The following is a 14,476-nucleotide window of genomic DNA, read 5'->3' as shown; positions in this document are numbered from 1 at the left end:
GCAGGCGGACTCTCAACCACTGTGCCACCAGGGAAGCCCTGAATGTTTGTGTTTTTTAAGTGATAACCGTATTAGAGGGGAAGCCATCAGCCAAAATCAGTTTGGGAAATAAGCAAAACTGGGGATGGGGAGGTGCTTTATTACTAGATTATGGTGCGTTTGTGAAAATTCAGGGAAAGATCTGAATCCTTTGTGATAAAGTAATACCAGTGGCTTTTTTATCATGTCCCTCTTCCTATTGAACTTCACTTTGAAAATTTTAAATCCCCAATATTTATACACTTGGGATCTTTCTAGGTTCTCTTTTTAATGTTTAAAAATATGTTGACATTATAGTTCCGTTCTTCACCTGTGATTTGGGCATGATACAGTAACTGTCATTGGAATTTAAAGAATACCAGTCATGCATGTATGGGGAAATGGTAAGCTGTTGTGAAAGTGAAACTGTAAAAGTAGGAGGAAAAAGTACTTTTATGTTGCTCTGTATGGGAAGAATCAGTCTTGTTACACCATGTATGTGACTGCTAATCATTTTTCTCCCCCTTTACAGCATGAATAAAGGTTTGAGTTCTAAACTCAAAAAAGAAAAAAAAAAAAGAAACAAAAGCAACAATCCTTGCTAGTTTTCCAAATATTTGAAGAAAGATAACAAAAAACTTAAATAAGATGTTAGCAAACTAAATCCAGCAATGTGTAAAAACCGAAAAATAAAGTGAGGTTCATTGCCAGAAGGAAACAGTGGTTTAGTTTCAGAAAGTCTATCAATGTAGGGGCCAGTTAGCATGTTAAAAAAGAAAAAATATATAATTATTTCCATAGATCTGGAAAACTCATTTAACAACTTAAAACCCATTTATAATTAGAAAATAAACTCTTAGCAAAGTAGGAATAAAAGGGAAAGCTTCTGACCTCATAAAAGATGTCCTCCAAGAAATTACAGCAAACATTATACTAAATGATGAAACATTGGAAGTGTTTCCTCACAATCAAGAAAAATTCAAGGATTTTCAATATCAGCTCTTCTATTTAACCCAAGGTTTCAGCACCCACAGTAAGACCAGAGGTGAATATGAAATGTTTAATGGGGGCTTCCCTGGTGACGCAGTGGTTGAGAGTCCGTCTGCCGATGCAGGGGATGCGGGTTCGTGTCCCAGTCTGGGAAGATCCCACATGCCATGGAGTGGCTGGACCCGTGAGCCATGGCCGCTGAGCCTGCGCGTCCGGAGCCTGTGCTCCACAACGGGAGAGGCCACAACAGTGAGAGGCCCGCGTACCGCAAAAAAAAAAAAAAAAAAAAAGTTTAATGGTTGGAAAGGAAGAAAAAAATCTTACCATTAATTGAAGACAATATAATTGTTTATGTATGTATTTGTTTTCTGTTGCAGGGTAATAAATTATCACAAGTATAGCAGCTTCAAACAGTATACACTTATTACCTCATAGTTCAGTAGAATTTTGTTCTGTGCTCAAGGTCTCAGACAGCAGAAACCAAAGTGGCTCCCTGTTTCTGTTCTCAGTTGGAGCTCAGGGTCCTCGTCCAAGCTCATGCAGTTGTTGGCAGAATTAAATTCCTGTGGTTGTAGGACTGAGGTTTCCATCTTCTTGATCATCTGGGAGCTGCTCTCAGCTCCCAGAAGCTGCCCGCAGTCGCTTGCCGCATGGCCCGCACTATGACAGGGTACTTACCCAAAGCCTCCAGGAGAGTCTTTCCTTTCCATGGGCTAAGACTGAGTCTTGTATGATATAACAGTAATGGGAGTGACTATCCCATCATCTTTGCTGTATAAAATAACCTATTCAAGGGAGTGACTGTTCCACCATATTCACAGATCTTACCACACTCAGTGGAGGAGACTACATAGGGGTGTATATCAGAAGGTGAAAATCTTGGGCACTTTCTTAGACTTTTGCCTACCACAACACAGAAAATCTAAGAGATTCTTTAAAACTGTTATACCTAATATGACATTTTAACAGGTTGCTAAATATAAAAGATCAACAGATTAAAAAATCAAAAGTATTTAGACAAGAGTCAACTAATAAAAAATGTAATAAAAAAGAAGTTTCCAATCTTAATACAAAACAAAACAAAACCACCAGCTATTAAACTAGGAAAAACATTCTAACAAAAATAGTACATGATCCAGGGGAAATTATCAAATTACAATGAAGGACATGAAAATGAAGTACACCTAAACAAGTAGACACATGTACCACAGTCACAAAGGGCAAAACTTAATATTTTTGTTTGTTCGTTCTGTTGGGTTATTTTTGGCCGGGCCACGCGGCTTGTGGGACCTTAGTTCCCCGACCAGGGATGGAAACCAGGCCCACAGCAGTGAAAGCGCCAAGTCTTAACCACTGGACCACCAGGGAATTCCCCAAAACTTAATATTTTAAATAAGTCAGTTCTCTCCAAATTAATCAATAAATGCCATGCAATTCCAGACAAAACCCCAACAAGTTTTCTTCATGGAACTTGTCAAGTTCATTCTCAGATTAATAGCAAGTAACAAAAGGAAAAGTACAGCTAAGAAAAAACTTGAAGAAGGAGGAGGAAGAGAAGGAGATGGGGACTCACACTTCTGGATAATATAACTTACTAAGAAGGAGACACTAAAATAACGAGCGCCAGGTGTCCGTAAAATAACAAGCCCAGATAGATCAACCAAGGAACACATTTACATGCAGGTCCCCACATGTGTGAAAACCCCATTCATAGCAAGGGTGGCATTACAGTTTAGACCAGTGAATGACGCTGGGACAACCAGCTGTTGATTTGGGGGAAAAATCACTTTTTCACCCGCACATACAAAATTATGGTTACTAGAGACCCAGTGCGGAAAACAACATCTTAACACACGTAGAAGAAAATAAGAGCCTATTCTTATGACATCTGAGTAGGAAAGGAATTTCTTCAATGAGATAAAAGCACAAACCATGAAAGAAAATCTAACTCTGATTACATTAAAGTGTAAAACATATGTAGAACAAAAGTCAGCATACATGAAGTGAAAAAAGCAATCCATAGACTGAAAGAAGTTTCCAATACCAATACTCGACTGTGTCAACGGGGCTGCACCGCTTGCTTCCACTGGGTTTATCAACGGAGAGCCCAGTGGAGTGGAGGCAGGCAAGTGCTCTGAGGTCAGAGCATCTATCCTCCCCATATCCGTGGATGTCCCCATGACTGACTGTGACTCTCAACCAAAGACCGCAGCTCCCAAAAGAGCCCTCTCCACACAGCATCACTGTCCCCAGCTTTCTCCTCTGCTCCACTGCCTTAGGGGTCCAAGGGCCCCACTGTTAGTAGCCCTTATGGTTTCCTTAAACCCTGCCCACACCTTATGTATACTCACTTCTGATTGCCCAATTTAAGTTGGCCATCTGTTCTCCCCTGGGACACTGACTAGTAAACCTGGTACAAATGCTGCTGTTAATGTGGTATAGCCCTGTTAGGCAAGTTACTTAACCTGTCTGACTCCAATTACTTCATCTATAAATGGTGCAGCCATGGGAATTAGTTAATATGACTTACATAAGCTCTGCAGCACAGCATCCAGCACGTGAGCAGACAGTAATGGTTGCTATTGCTGTCATAATGGTGGTGGTTATTACTGATGTTACTGCTAATATTTCTTCATTGCTACCCAGTGATGTAAGTAGTACCTAACCATAGCTGGGCAAAAACACCAAAGCTGAATCTGAGACAGGATTCCTAAAACATAATATGCTATCCGACTTAAAGAACTTCCCAGAGTTTTCCTAACGACACCATCATAATAAATGTTTCACGATTTACTATTTCCACACTCTTTACAAGGTAGTATTACAGAGAGTTATCTTCTGTCCACTTATGATGAGTGGGCCAGTCCAGTTCCTCTCTGGCAACAAAAGAAGTCTTCACTATTTGCAAAGCCAGGCCCCACCAATCACTCACATTCACCAGACACCTGCAGGTGCGTCAGCCACAGCAGTCAGCGATGCACTTGCAAATGCAGGTCTCCTTAAATAGCAGCCAACACAAACCAGTGATGGAGGCCAGCCGGCACCCACTCCTGCACCTCTGCTGGCTGCAGGCTTCATGGGTCAATTCTGGCAACCAATGACCATGACATTGGTCCTTACATACCTAATGACACTCATGTCCAGACAGATTCAATTTTATATACATATTTGTTAAATACTACAAGTTACAACACAGAATAAACACTTTAATTGTTATGACATATTGAGCTATTTGAAAAAAATTATGCAATGGGAATTGTGGGGAAACAATGTAGTAAACACTTGGTTACCTTGCCCCGTGGAGAGGGAGGGACATTCTAAACTGGAGGGACAGTTGAATGTAGGAGGGACATTCAAATCATGTATATCTCTTAATTTTATTTTTATAGCTTATTTACTCCACCCTAATTATATTTGCATGGTGTCTAAGATCTGTTGCCATGTTAGAGCCTTAGACTGTGTGAAGGGCAAAGGAGGGGACCTCCCTAGGGTGATGGGCATGCTCTGTATCTTGATTGGGGTGCTCATTGTATGGGTCCATACATTTGTCAAAACTCTTGGAACTGCACATTTAAGACCTGGGCGTTTCTCTGTAGGCCATAGCTCAGTTGTAATCGAGGTTATAGGAACAGGCAGAGGAATAGAAAAGTTAAAACACAAGTTCTAAGAGGACCCATTTGGAAGTATAATATATCCCACAGTACCAATTTCTTTATGTGACAGAATAAAATCGTGGAATGCTAAGCAAATCGATCTGAACTCCCCAGGGGTTTACTGAGTAATTTCTGGTGAGAGAGGAGACTCAGAGACCTGTGAGTGACCACAGGGAGTCAACTGACCATTAGGGCTTTGCGGGGAGTAAAGCGCCCACGTAATTATAGGGTCAGTGCCTCAACTATCTGTGCTCATTCAGGCGGGGTTGACCTGGTGACCCCCTGGCCTTTTTGTGAAAGGCTTCAGCCCCTAAAGTATCTTTATTTTTCAGGAGCATATGCTCAAAGTCATTGTGGTTTACCCCCCCAAGGGCCAAAACACGGTGAGATGGATTCCTAGGTGGCTGAACGAGAAAACTACAGATTATTGACTGACAGCTTGCTGTTGCTCTGAAAGGATGTCTCGGTGGTGTGCCCCAGGGCTCTTTGTCAAACATAATCAACAATTTGGATGAGAGCACAGAAGAAGTGTTTACCAGATATTCAGAAGTCACACGCAGGGGTGAGACCACCAGTAAGAGGTGCTACATGCTCACAATTCACATCACCCAGACAAGAATGATGCCTGGGCCCAAGCCAAACTGTTAAACTAGAATAAATTAAAAAACAAACTGCCATTAGTTCGAAAAAGCCAATTGCCAAATCCAGGGTGTGAGCAGGGAAACCAGACTTGAGGGAAATAAGGCCTATGGTTTTAATTGACCACGTGTACAGTTATGAGCCAATGGTTGTACAGTTGGTTACAGATTGACTGCATTGACAGATCTGCTGAACTCAACACTATTGTCTCTGGTTCCAGGTGCTGCATTTTACGAGTGACACTGACAAGCTGGAGTGTGCCAGAGAGGAGGAACAGGGTGGGAGGAGACACCTCATTCTACTACCAACATTTTAGGAAATACATTGTTTAGCCTGAAAAAGGGTAGACCGGTACGGGTTAGGCCCTAAACCACCCTGATTTGCCCAGGACTGAGAAGGTTTCCAGACACAGAGCTTTCAGGGTTTTGTTTTGTTTTGTTTAAAAGATTTTTCTGATGTGGACCATTTCTAAAGTCTTTATTGAATTTGTTACAGTATTGCTTCTGTTTTATGTTTTGGTTTTTGACCACAAGGCGTGTAGGATCTTGGCTCCCCGACCAGGGTTTGAACCCACACCCCCTGCATTGGAAGCTGAAGCCTTAACCACTGGCCCACCAGGGAAGTCCCAGAGCTTTCAGTTTTAAAGCTGGGAGAATCCTAGGCAAACCAGGACAAGCTGTCACCCTAGGCCAAGGTGACAATGGGGTAAGAGGTACCAGGACATACGACTGCTGATTTCCAAATATTTGGAGGGGCTTATTCTCAACAGCCCTCACGTGGACCAGATCAGTGGTAGAACTTACCCAGAGGCAGAGCTGAACTCCAGGTAAGAAAGGCCCTGAGATTCCCAGGGAACTTTCTCAGGAGAAGGAACAGCACAGGGCAGGTCTGCATGAGGAGGTGGTCATGACTCCTGGGGTGTGAAAACCCTTTAAGTACACACGCACCAGAAAATTCATCATGGTCACAACCTCTGCATTCAGTGATGCTTTTATTATATTAATATATATTATATTATATATCATTCTACATATTAATATATATTATTCTATTACATTAATCACAACAGTGTCTTGATACATTTGGAAACTGGGAGACATGATTTATCCTTTCCATACAGAATGCTTGGCTCCTAGCTCCCATGCAAGTCCTCCAACCCCCTCGCCACTTCCGAGTTTGCCATCCACAGGGGAAAGGGTGAGGCTGGATGTTGCCTGAGATTCCTTTTAACTCCAGGGTTCTGTGTGTCCTGGGCTTGGCATCGTGCTTGAGCTACAGTAAGTGCTTGAGCTACAGTAAGTGCTCGGGAAATGGTGGTTACCACTTATCATCATCATCATCATCAGTGGCAGGGAGCATGCTCATGTCCTTTCCCAATCACTTCTTTTCCTTCCCAGACACCATGCTGCCTGAGGCAGAGCCCTCGCGGGTAACTGAGTAACCAGAAACCTGACTGAGGCCTCGCTGAGTAGGGGGTTTGTTTTCTCACAGAAGAGGAAGTCTGGAGATCAGCAGCTGCCGGGAAGTCATTCAAGAGGCAGACTCGTTCTTTCTTCCGGCTCCAACTTCCTCAGTGTGCACCTCTTGTAGCAAAGTGGCTGCTGCAACTTCAAGCCTTGCACCTGAATTCCAGGAAGGAGAAAAAGGGAAAGGGAAGGGCATAAGAGCACCCCAGCTGAGCCAGACCCCTTTTAAAAGCCATTCCTGGCAGCCCCATGCAGAAACTCCTTGGATGTCATTGGTCAGTACTGGGTCACACAGCTACTGCTGGCTGCAAGGGCATTGCCACGGCATTTAGGGGACACATTGCCACCCTGAACGACACGGGGATCTGCTTAATAAGGAAGAAAAGGAGAACGGATATTGGGTAGGCAGAGAACAGTGTCTGCCTCAGCCACCCATGGGCATACACACTTGTCACCTCCCTGGCTGTCCCTGCTCCTTGGGGAACTAGAAAACCACCAGTCCTAATGGCAGGGCCGGAATCTGCAGCCCCAATAGGAGGGCAAGGATGTCAAGAAGAGAGTGAGTACAGGCTGCCATGCTGTGTCTCGGCAGGGAGCTCCGTGACACCCAAAGCAGAATTGGTCGAAGTTAACCCTGGGCCCAGGGAATTTTTGTTTGTGACAACAGCACGGTTGGAAATGGTAAAAGGATTTGGGTAAGTCTTTTTTTTTCTCAGGACTGGTGGAACTGGCATAACTGTCAAAAAGAATGTTCTACCAGGACCCTCTGTTCTAAAAACAAAACCAGAATGACTGGAAAGTGAGCCAAGAGGAGGCAGGCCTTGTGCAGAGTGAGGAGGGTTAGTTACATGGTTTGTGCAGTGATGAAGAAACACGGAAGAGCTAGTCCTGGTTAGATGATTCTCCCTGGCTTGTTGTCTGCCAGTGCCCGGAAGGTGCCAGTGTGCGTACCTACATTAACCTGGAAGCTCCCAGCACCCCCCACACAGGCACCCAGATGAGAAGGCACATGAAGCTGGTTTTGCATCACCCCAGCCACAGCTTCCTAATCCAGCCCTGCTTGAAGCCTGGTCCCTGGACCCGAAGCAGCATCTCCAGCAGCACCTGGGAACTTGGTAGAAATGCAAAACCTCCAGCCCATCCCAGACCTACTGGGATTCTGATATATAGGCAAGTTTGAGAATCCCTAGCCTAGGTCAGTGTCTAATAGCAGGGAAGTATTCAATAAGAGTTAACTGGTCTCTGGTTTTCTACCATATAGCTATCACAAGAGAATTACTAAGCCAATAAAAAGTTAAATAAGTACTATCTAATAAGTTCAGAAAGAGTTTAGGGTGTCCGATGAATTAGGGAAACTTTCTCTATAGGCCTGCCATTGAATTTAAATTTCTTAAAAAAAATTTTTTTTAAATTCTAACCACAGCATCTGTCTTAAAGGTCATAGCAAGAAATGATTTGTTTGCAGAAGTTTATTTCATTAGAGTTTTGGCACCAAGTATAGGGATAAGATGTATCCAAAAGTTCTGCATACTCCTAGCATTGTCATAGCTCCAATTAACGAGACAGGCCCCAATTTTAACATGGTATCTGTTATGGGATAAATTGTGCTCCACCCACCCCTCACCCAAAATTCAGTCCTAACCCCCAGACTTTAAAGAGGTGACAAGGTACAATGAAGTCATTAAGGTGGGCCCTAGTCCAGTATGACTGGTGTCCTTATAAGAAGAGATTAGGACACAGACAGGCACAGAGGGAAGGCCATGTGAGGACACAGGGAGAAAACGGCCATCCACAAACCAAGAAGAGAGGCTTCAGAAGAAACCAGTACTGCCAAGCCTTGATCTCAGACTTCTAGCCTTCAGAATTGTGAGAAAAATTTTTGCTATTTAATCTACCCAGTCCGTGGCATTTTGTTAGGGCAGGCCTAGCAGACGAATAACATTATACAAAAGACTCATGATGAAGTTGGGCCTCTCCTGGCACTTATGTGGTGGTAGCCATTTGTGCTGTTCCAAATACTTTCAGCTCCCTACCTCCTGGGGACCGTCATGATTCTGTACCTTCCCACCCTCTAAAGAAGTTAGGCATGGCCATGTGATGTGCTTTGGCCTATAAAAGGTGAGCAGAAGTGACATGTCACTTCTGGCAGGAACTTCACAAGCCTGAGGACAGTTGTCTCTGCTCTCTTTCCCCTCAGCCACAGCAAGGAACAGGCTCCTGAGGAAGCTGTTCCATCAGCTTGCCCCCGGTTGGCCCCCAGCCAACCCAGTAATGGACTCATAGTGAGAACGGCAAGTAAACTTTTGCTATTTTAAGCCCTGAGATTTTGGCATATTCATTATTGCAGGGAACCCAGACTCTCCTGACCGCTACATCAGTTTACTCACCATTTCAAATCTGAGTCATCTCATTTACCAAATTTCAAACATTCAATTGTTTTGTTGAATTCAGATGATAGGCCTATCCATTAAACCATTGATGGGGGGGGTGGATTTTTTTAAATCTAAAATATGTGATACTTGCATGCTAGTAAGAGGGCACAGGGCTTCTTATAGAAGGTGGGAAGATGTCACTGAGGTTAGTCCCAAGAAAAGACAATTTAGCAAGTCTCCCTGCACTGTGTAGGCACAGCTAAAGGAGGGTACAACCACCGTGTTCCAAACTGGCAGTTCCCTCTGATTATCATCGCATTCATCCCACACCTGGCATTTTACACAGAAGAGACTGAAGCCAGTTTGGGTGGTTGAGCTGGGACTAGACCTCATTCCTCCTGCCTCTCAGACAAGAGCCCTCTGCGCTAGACTGTACTTGTTTGTCCTTTAAGCATCAAAAGACAGGGCTTCCCTGGTGGTGCAGTGGTTGAGAATCTGCCTGCTAATGCAGGGAACACAGGCTCGAGCCCTGGTCTGGGAAGATCCCACGTGCCGCAGAGCAACTAGGCCCGTGAGCCACAACTACTGAGCCTGCGCGTCTGGAGCCTGTGCTCCACGACAAGAGAGGCCACAACAGTGAGAGGCCGGTGCACCGCGATGAAGAGTGGCCCCCACTTGCCGCAACTAGAGAAAGCCCTCACACAGAAATGAAGACCCAACACAGCCAAAAATTTTTTTTTAATTAATTAATTAAAAGAAGGCTCAACATTAAAAACAAAGAAGAAGAATAAAAAGTCAAGAATCTCTAGCCAGCAGTAGTAGCTCCTTATCCTAAAACCTGGTCATAATTCTATTACCAATGAAAACTATTTTGCACGAACATTTGTTTCCAAAAATGAATATTCCTAGGATCAAACTTGTATGCTTTTTTTCAGCCTAGGTGTGCAGAACTTCTGAGGAACCTCTAAGAACAAATTCCATTTCTGGGCTACCAGGTCTTCCACCTTTTGGCTTTACCCCAGGTAGCCCCTGGCGCCACTCCAGCCAGTTTCACTGCAGCCCCATGTTTGCTTGCTCAGAAACCCCTTCTGCCTGGAACAGCCTGCCCCTTGATGTTCTCCCAACTTGCTGTCTCTTCTAAACCCACCACAAATCCAGCCTGTCTTGAATAGTTTCCTGCCTTGAAGATCCACCCACTGCATCATTACATTCTAAGAAACACAACCAACCTCTGCATGTATATAAATTGTCTAGGCAATTGTGTTACCTATGTATTACTCAGATGATTTACTTATCAGCACTTTATTCTTACTATTAGATGCATGCCCTGTAATGTACCTGTGGAAAGAATGGTAAGGAGGGAAAGAAAAGCAGAACGGAATGTGGGTTTTCTAACATATTGTTGTGTTATCTAGGCTGCCATATGTGGGCAGATGCCTTCCTCTGTGGTGTGTGAAGTTGGTTTTGGTTTTCCTGATAACATACTTTATGCAAGTTTGATTGGTGAACAGTAGTGTCATTAACAGTTTCATAAGTCAGCTGCTCCAGGAAGTTTATGGTATACAAATATTAACAACTACTGGAGATTTTTCTTGGAAGACTGTAAAATTCTACGATTATTGCCAGGAAAAAAACACTTTAAATTCCTTTATTTCACTCTGTAATGCATATTCTCAAATAGGAAGTAGTAAACTTTATAATTTCAAGTTTAAATACTTTTTGTCCCAATTTGTAATTTATTTCACATCACAGTTTACAGATCACCGAATAGAATGTTAATTCATTCTCAGAATGGCAACCATCCTGTCTTAAGGGAGTGATGGAAAAACAAAAGGCCGTGCCAAGTTCACCAGAATATGTATAACTGGTCTACAGTGATGTTGTGTTCTTAACTAGCGTGACATGCCAAAAATGAGGGCTTACTTTGGAAAATTGCAAAATCCTATACATGCAATATTGGCTGTGTTCATTTCATTACATATACATTTTATAAAACTATCTGTTGGCAGTTGTGTGTCAAAATGGGCAATTGTGTGTCAAATCTTTGCAAGAGAAGTTTTTTTTTTCCTCAAAGCTACACAATCTAAATTACTTTGTTTCAGATGTGAAACATGGTGGATTTTTAAAGAATTGTTTCATGCCCACAGGTAAGTGGAGCAGAGAATTGCATAACAGTTCTATTCATCTGCTCAAGCTTGGCAATAACTCCACATCAAGAGTGGTCCAGCAGAGAGGCTGTCCACACTGTGTGCTTTTGCTAACACCAGTGTTGAGATCTACATGTAATGTCTTCTGCTTTAGAAGCCACCAGTTTCTGGTTAGCCTAAATGCTACTCACACAGTGTCCTAAGGCTGTCGAGTTCCTCCTGCACCAGAGTTGGCCCACGGGGACCTAAGTCCACTCAGGCTCATTGAGATGTGGAGAGAGTGCCCCCACAATACAACTTTTATTACATTCTCCCATGGCCCCCATGTTAACCAGAATTAAGTGCCACTTTCACTAGTGGTGCCAGAGGCAGCCTGACACTCTCTTCCAAAAATTAAATCTTTCAATTTAGTACTAAAGATTGAGTGCTTCCTTCAGTATTCTTATCTTGAAATAAGATAATCCCAACTTCCCTAACCACAAAGTCATATTTTCCGGCCTTAATTAGCGTTGTTGCTGTAACCTAAACCCCTCCAGTCCATCCTGAGTCTCTCTGGTTGTGGCACATACAAAATGGTGCTTGGAGAAAGAATGTGCCAGACCTAAGTGTGAACCCCTTCCCTGACCCCTCTAGGGATGCAACCTTCGGCAAGTCACTTACCTCTCTCTGGCCCCCAGTTTATCCCTCTAAACTGTGGGGATTAAATGAGATAATTCCGTTACGGAAAGTATCCAGCATTGTGTCTGAAACACGGCTCCCCAAAATACTACTTTCTCCTTCTTTCCCCAAATCATTATTGTAGTGAAATGAAAGTCAGTTGTCTATAACTACGTGTCTAATGTGATCATCACCAGCCACAAGTGGCTATGTATATTTAAATCAATTAAGATTAAATATGATTTAAGATTCAGTTCTTTGCACTAACCAGATTTCAAGCATTAAGTAGTCACTTGTAGCTAGTGGCTACCATATTGGACTGTGTGGATGTAGAACATTTTCATCAGAAAGTTCTATTGGATTGTGCTGGTTAACGTATTCACTTGGATTTCAAGGCTTCCAAACACATCCATGTCAGTCTCTACCTAAACTGTGTCATGTGAAATCCTTCCTCGGTAAACAGGAATAAATGCAACCACTTTGCTTCCTATCACATCTCTTTTTAAAAAAATTTTTTTGATGTGGACAATGTTTAAAGTCTTTATTGAATTTGTTACAATAGTGCTTCTGTTTTTTTGTTTTTTTAATTTTTTTTTTTTTTGGCTGCGTTGGGTCTTTGTTGCTGTGCATGGGCTTTCTCTAGTTGCGGCAAGTGGGAGCTACTCTTCGTTGAGCTGCGCGGGCTTCTCATTGGGGTGGCTTCTCTTTGTTGCGGAGCACGGGCTCTAGGTGCGCGGGCGCAGTAGTTGTGGCATGCGGGCTTAGTTGCTCCGCGGCATGTGGGATCTTCCCGGACCAGGTCTCGAACCCGTGTCCCCTGCATTGGCAGGCGGATCCTTAATCACTGCACCACCAGGGAAGTCCCCTGCTTCTGTTTTATGTTTTGGTTTTTTGGCTGTGAGGCATGTGGGATCTTAACTCCCTGACCAGGAATCAAACCCGCACCCCCTGCATTGGAAGTGAGGTCTTAACCACTGGACTGCCAGGGAAGTCCCTCACATCTCTTAGAAAGAACCTTGTCTCCAGTTGTGTGAGTCTCACTAGATTCAGCTAGAAATGCTCTCTCCTTGCCCTCACAGATTCAGAAAACAATTGTCAGCTGTCCCACCGCAACCTAGACCTACATCTAGTGCCCTTGGCACTGAAGCCTCTGCCTTGCCCTTGAGGGTCTGGCGGGGTGTGGGCATGACACTGAAAGCTCCACTGGTCTTGTTCCCAAAGCAAAAGGCCATCTTTGGGGACTTGCTGCAGCCAGTGTGAGCCTCAGGGAGCTTATGGGCCCTGCGTTGAGGACAAGGGGAATTAATTCCCCCACGAGTTCCAGGCACCCTCAAAGGAGAGATAAAGAAGCCAAATGTCTAGGACAGCAGATGGAGTGAGCAGGGCTTCTGTTCTTTCCATCACCAGTAAAGTATCTCCCTCCAGGGGTTTCAGGAGAGACGTTGTGGTCCATGGATACAGCATGGAAAATGTGCAGGTTTGCAGGGTGAACCAAAACGGAAGGCAAGAGATCACTTCGAGCATGCTAGATGCAAACCCAAAGAACCAGGTGAGCTGCACAACGCTTTTCTCCACAAGCATTTCTAGTTCCGCGGCTTGGAGATAAGGATCATCTCCGTCACACCTGAGCTACAGTTAAGCAGCTTTCAATAGTCAAGGATTGATTATCCATATTCTTCCAATTCCACCGACCTTCACCTAGGTCGGTGAAGAATACAAATAATAGAGAGTCACATTTTCTGACTTGCCAATAGCTCCAATAAAAGATGAGATTAAGAAGGCTAAAAGTAATAGCTAAGACTTTATATAATGACCCAGCAGTTTTTAGTCCCTACTATCTCTTCTCATCATTTGTGAAAAGAAATCCACAACTGATTGCATTCTTTTCAGGGATAACACCCAGGGACTTCCCTGGCAGTCCAGTGGTTAAGACTCTGGGCTCCCAATTCAGGGGGCCCAGGTTCGATCCCTGGTCAGGGAACTAGGTCCGCATGCAGCAACCAAGAGCCCACATGCCGCAACTGAAAATCCCGCCTACTGCAACTAAGACCCGGCACAGCCAAATAAATGAATTAAAATAAAGATTACACCTAAATTTTTAAAGTTAATAACAGTAATCGCAATCATAGCCATTACTGTGAAGTGCTTTACTTATGTGTAGATATCAGGGCACGTGAGCCTCACCAACGACTCTGTGAGGGAGGATGTACCCCCAAGGCATGGGGCAGGGGGGTGAAGCAACTGGCCTCAGCTCACACTGGTGCAGCTGTGCTTCAAACCAGACAGCCTGGCTCCAAGTCTGAGCTCTGAGCCGCTGTGCCATCTGCAAAGGAAAACACAAAGGAACCGAAGAGTTACAGTTTGAGTTATAGCCCCTCCTGCCCCCAGCTCCGTTCCACTGTCAGCAGCTTCTGGCTGTCCTTCTTAGAGATGTTCTGTGTCAACATCAGTAACCAGAAAGGAGAAGTTGTGGTATTACATCACGTGTAATGGCACATAAACTCACTTGTGTACCAATAGGGGACGTCTTCATT

At 43.9% G+C, this 14,476-nt stretch overlaps 1 non-coding gene across 1 annotated transcript; it reads left to right on the top strand.

Annotated features, from left to right (window-relative positions):
* Positions 1-13,850: 13,850 nt before the first annotated feature.
* On the top strand, positions 13,851-13,923 carry TRNAG-CCC (transfer RNA glycine (anticodon CCC)). The gene has a single exon. It is a non-coding gene; the product is annotated as a tRNA-Gly (tRNA).
* The last annotated feature ends 553 nt before the right edge of the window (positions 13,924-14,476 follow it).

This window comes from Lipotes vexillifer, unplaced genomic scaffold (genome assembly GCF_000442215.2).
Source record: "Lipotes vexillifer unplaced genomic scaffold, Lipotes_vexillifer_v1.1 scaffold641, whole genome shotgun sequence".
Classification (NCBI taxonomy): Eukaryota; Metazoa; Chordata; class Mammalia; order Artiodactyla; family Lipotidae; genus Lipotes; species Lipotes vexillifer.
The sequence above is the reverse complement of the archived record's forward strand: the minus strand, read 5'-3'. Positions and strand labels throughout refer to the sequence as shown.